This window comes from Schistocerca gregaria, chromosome 1 (genome assembly GCF_023897955.1).
Source record: "Schistocerca gregaria isolate iqSchGreg1 chromosome 1, iqSchGreg1.2, whole genome shotgun sequence".
In the NCBI taxonomy this organism is placed as follows: domain Eukaryota; kingdom Metazoa; phylum Arthropoda; class Insecta; order Orthoptera; family Acrididae; genus Schistocerca; species Schistocerca gregaria.
In genome coordinates, this window is record NC_064920.1 from 920,733,775 (window position 1) to 920,739,612 (window position 5,838).

The window sequence follows — 5,838 nt, forward strand, 5'->3', positions numbered from 1 at the left end:
GTTGGATTATTGATAATGGCGATTTTGCCTTATTAGCACGCAGAGTATAGACTGTATGGTCTTCGAATGGAAACTTTTTCCATCGACTCTTATATAAACTATAAATAACGGCGTGACTATGACTTCTGTTGTTTCTTGTTTGTCGCAACTAATACCTGATAAAGGATACAGTTTCCAATTATGAAAACTAACTTTGACCTGTGTCTAGGTGACCATGTACAGCTATGACACAAAGCTCTTTGGTAAACCTTGCGGTGGAGGTACGAAAAATTATCGCGTCACATAGTTTAATTCATAAAGGTGGTTTCTATCGAAATCGTTACATTAATTCACGAAAATAGGGGCGAAAGAATTCTGGTCAAGAAGTGCATGGGACATCGTTGCTAAATGTTTAGATTGAGTAATTCCGTGGCCTGAAATGTGCAACAACAGGCACGTGTTACCACGAAGAGCCGTACCCAAGCCGAAAATGGAGAAAAAAATTAAAAGGGACCCCAGAAATTCTCACAACGATTCGCCTTTTGCGACGACCGGTATCTTTAAATGTTCTAATAACACTATATTACGTGGAAATAAGGAGACACTAAACGTTATGAACTCGTAAGCGAATCCGTTTTAAAAAGTGCTAGATGAAACAAGAAATAAATCAGAACTGTAGGAATACTGCCCACCGCGAGATTGTGGCGAGGTGGTGGTGTCGCGTGTTCGTGACTTTACAAAGAAAGCATACAGGCCCTAATCAGAGAATTCATTATTACCGTTCACAAGCATCAGAAAAACCAACTCCTTCCTGATAAGTATAGACTAATTGTCCCCACTTTTTCTAGACGGCGCCCTGTCTATGCATCCCAAGAACATCTGATGCACCTAAGTTATTTATTTATTGACTATAACATCCACTCCAACTCTAGTAAAGGGACGTTATGAAATGAAGAGTAATAAAAAACTATAGATTTTCAACTAGCTGTTCTTTCGCATTAAGAACCTTTTCCTGTATGCTAGATTGCACACTGTTGTTTGGAAGATAAACCTTGTACGTGTTTCTCTGTGTTCTCCACATGCAATTCTGGTTGCTTTAAGAATGGAGGGTTTCATTTACTTCTCGCTAATTGCAAGTGATTGCAGTTTTCCTATTACTAAGAGAGGAATTTCATATATTGCTCCAGTAACTTTCTCATTTTCCTTTTTCCTGCTGAAAGATCCCAGCAGAGTCCTACAAAAGAGTTTTTTTTTTTTTCAACGCTGGGCGAGCGTTTGTAAGTCGACGTTCCAGACACAAAACGGCGGTGGGTCTTTACTGTTGATGTTATGAAACACAACACACTGTGGCAGGTGGACATTGTCTTGAATCCATACTTAATGAACTCGGGAACATTGAAAACAGCTTGCTAGGAGGGAACAAAGGTACCATCGTGAAACATTACGATATATTACAGTGAGATCCGACATGCAGATGATCCAAGTTTGGTGCCAAAGTGCCTGCCAAGTGGCGCGGCAATCGAGCAGGAGACGGGGCGTAGTGGACGTGTCTTACACTTGGCGATCACATCCCGGCTGGTGGAGGACGTTAATAAGCATGGAATGCCAGGAGGGTGTATTAGATGACATTTCTTACAGTGAAGCTAGTTTGAGAGGAACCTAATCATCGACATGAAACTCTCATGATGACCGACACGCCGTTTGGCTCATCAGGTCGATCGTTCGGAGTGTTACATAATGGGAGAGTCGTGTGAAGTTAGCACTCCTTTTTCGAGAAATATACATTTTTTTCACAGTTCGTCTTAGATGTGCCAAAGTTCTAGAGTTCTTTGCACCAAATTTCAATAGTTCTGCAGAATTAAGCGAAGAAAACAACAATATTCGAAAAAAATTCCTATTAAAAACATTCTTTGTCAATTTCCGCAAATTGTAAAATCGTACAACGGTTCTGAGGACAGTTCTGAACAGAACCCCAAGAGCTCTATCGAAAACCCAAATAACATTTTTCTATGGCGATAATAGTTTGAGATAAATTGATTTACTGTGGGACACAACTTGTTTACATAAAATATAAATATATTCGTACGACAGGGCTGATGACAGTTCTGGAGACCACGTGAAGAGTTCTATCGAAAATTCTAGTAGCATTTGTTTGAGCAGGTAATAGTTTAAGAGGTAATTGCAACTTAATTAAGAACCCCATAAGAGCTCCTAATGTGAAGCTGTCACCCCTTTTTCAGAAATGTATATATTTTTCAGAGTTCTCGATAGATATGCCATAGTTCTAGAGTTCTTTGTTCAAGATTTCAATTGTTCTGAAGAATTTAGCGAGGAAAACGGCAATACTAACAGAACAACATCAAAATGTTTATTGCTCATTGGTCAGTTGTTAAACCCTTCTGGTTGCAACACAGCGTATACTTCCAAATCGTACAGGTAAAATACTTAATAATCCACAAAAGCATAGATTTTAAAACGGTACTTGTTTGTTTTGATAGGTACATATTGGCGAAAACTGTACCTTCCACAGAATCCTGCCAGCTTCTTGTTTACTATAACATTTTCTCCAAGGGTATAAGATATCTGATACACTCCTGGAAATTGAAATAAGAACACCGTGAATTCATTGTCCCAGGAAGGGGAAACTTTATTGACACATTCCTGGGGTCAGATACATCACATGATCACACTGACAGAACCACAGGCACATAGACACAGGCAACAGAGCATGCACAATGTCGGCACTAGTACAGTGTATATCCACCTTTCGCAGCAATGCAGGCTGCTATTCTCCCATGGAGACGATCGTAGAGATGCTGAATGTAGTACTGTGGAGCGGCTTGCCATGCCATTTCCACCTGGCGCCTCAGTTGGACGAGCGTTCGTGCTGGACGTGCAGACCGCGTGAGACGACGCTTCATCCAGTCCCAAACATGCTCAATGGGGGACAGATCCGGAGATCTTGCTGGCCAGGGTAGTTGACTTACACCTTCTAGAGCACGTTGGGTGGCACGGGATACATGCGGACGTGCATTGTCCTGTTGGAACAGCAAGTTCCCTTGCCGGTCTAGGAATGGTAGAACGATGGGTTTGATGACGGTTTGGATGTACCGTGCACTATTCAGTGTCCCCTCGACGATCACCAGAGGTGTACGGCCAGTGTAGGAGATCGCTCCCTACACCATGATGCCGGGAGTTGGCCCTGTGTGCCTCGGTCGTGTGCAGTCCTGATTGTGGCGCCCACCTGCACGACGCCAAACACGCATATGACCATCATTGGCACCAAGGCAGAAGCGACTCTCATCGCTGAAGACGACACGTCTCCATTCGTCCCTCCATTCACGCCTGTCGCGACACCACTGGAGGCGGGCTGCATGATGTTGGGGCGTGAGCGGAAGACGGCCTAACGGTGTGGGGGACCGTAGCCCAGCTTCATGGAGACGGTTGCGAATGGTCCTCGCCGATACCCCAGGAGCAACAGTGTCCCTAATTTGCTGGGAAGTGGCGGTGCGGTCCCCTACGGCACTACTTAGGATCCTACGGTCTTGGCGTGAATCCGTGCGTCGCTGTGGTCCGGTTCCAGGTCGACGGGCACGTGCACCTTCCGCCGACCACAGGCGACAACATCGACGTACTGTGGAGACCTCACGCCCCACGTGTGGAGCAATTCGGCGGTACGCCCACCCGGCCTCCCGCATGCCCACTATACGCCCTTGCTCAAAGTCCATCAACTGCACATACGGTTCACGTCCACGCTGTCACGGCATGCTAGCATTGTTAAAGACTGCGATGGAGCTCCGTATGCCACGGCAAACTGGCTGACACTGACGGCGGCGGTGCACAAATGCTGCGCAGCTAGCGCCATTCGACGGCCAACACCGCGGTTCCTGGTGTGTCCGCTGTGCCGTGCGTGTGATCATTGCTTGTACAGCCCTCTCGCAGCGTCCGGAGCAACTATGGTGGGTCTGACACACCGGTGTCAATGTGTTCTTTTTTCCATTTCCAGGAGTGTAGTTGTGTACAAACACAGTAAATATTTCCAGAACTGCTGTTACCTTGTCTAATTGTCTCCTGTCATCACGAATAGCGCGACTATAAAATCTAAGGCACTCCACAATAAATTTGAAACGTTTTATGTTCATTTGCGAGGCGAAATTTTTCAATGCTATCCCCATCAGTTCCACACAAATCTTCCAGGCTTTATCTATTACTTTTGTTAACAACAATTAAAGACAAGAGACTGATGAAGGCTTTCAATTCAATATAATCTATTGATTTTACACCTCTTTCATGCTGAAATGAAGCTTTGATGCTCTCAAAATGCTGATTTGAATACAGAACTACAATAGACAAATATCGTCATCTAAGAGGCAATTACCGCATTACAAACGCTGCTTTGGCTGCGCCTATCGGTCCTGGTAAATTTCGAATAATATTATCCTCTTCGTACAATATGCTTGGATTTCTTCAACATGATCTAGTGCATCCCACTTAAACTAATAAAATTCCTAGGAAATAACGCAACCAGGCGCAGTGTATTAATTTGATATTTTACGTTCAGACAGCAGACACTGACGATTAAACAGTTCAAACACAATTTAAGTGCATTATATATTCTGGATTAGCTTTGTAATACATACTATGTTGATGGACAAATAAATTAATTAATGAAATGAAATACGAAAAGGCACAGTGGATAAAAACGAGCAATCGACTCATATCTCATGAAGAGATCATTAGCGTCGATACTGAACCATACAACAATGAAAGGCATACAGAGGAAGGAAGCTAGGACGAGAAGGCGCCAGTGTTGCCAATTGTTGACAAGTAATTTATAGAATCACGCAACAATGTAAAACATACAGAGAAGAGAAGCTGTTAACGAGAAGGGTCCAGTACTGCAAATTGTTGAAAAGTAATTTACAGAAAATTTCGACATGCATCAATCTGAACAGCTGCGCCCGATGGAAGGATAATGGAATCTATGATACGTCCTTGAGACCTCTCAAGGTCAAACAATAATAAACGAAGCACAGCAGCAATGCAAAAGTCGTGGCACTACATATGGAAACAATGAACATGTGAATTGCGTCTTTTAAACAACTGGCAAATAATGTCAGTGTAGCAGTCACAATAGAGGTAGCATCAAAGCTTCTCGCGGTAGCATCAAAGCTAATGACAACAGCAGCTGCACTTTTTGGGTGGCGCGCGCCACGGCGTGTGAAGCCGCCCGCCAGAGCTGCATTTCGCTCCTTGATCTGCCCGTAATGACTAAACCTAACAATACTACTCACTCTCATGCGAATAAGCATTATGCTCGTTCAGTCAGAGCTCTTGTGCAGTCGGTGCCTGTTGTGCAGTCGGTGCTGTCGTGTAAGTGATATTTATGAACCGTAATACCCAAAAAACGTACAATTTACCAGAATTGAAACGTCTTCTCAACATGGAGGAATTTAAAGTACTCGATGATAGAGGCATTCAATTCTCTCTGTCTCATCCTGCCTTCCAAAAACTGTCCGATGCCATGGCCGACATCAGCTCGAAAATGCCTTCAAAACATATTTACACAACAATTAAGGAAGATCATCATGATATTCATACTTTTGTTACAAACAGCTTCAGGCTGGAATGTTTCGTTGAAGAAAAAGACGACGACAGCAAAGGTGAGTATTAGAATGTTTTTGGCTCCTTGTGCAGCAAGGACATGACAAAGCAATTCGACTCACTACTGTCAGCAGAAAAATAGTCTACCATAAAACCATCAAAGAGGAAACTGGGAAAGCCTTCAAGACTGGAAATAGGGAAATGTACCGATTTCATGGCTGGACAATTTATGAACATCACAAAATTCTGTGTGTC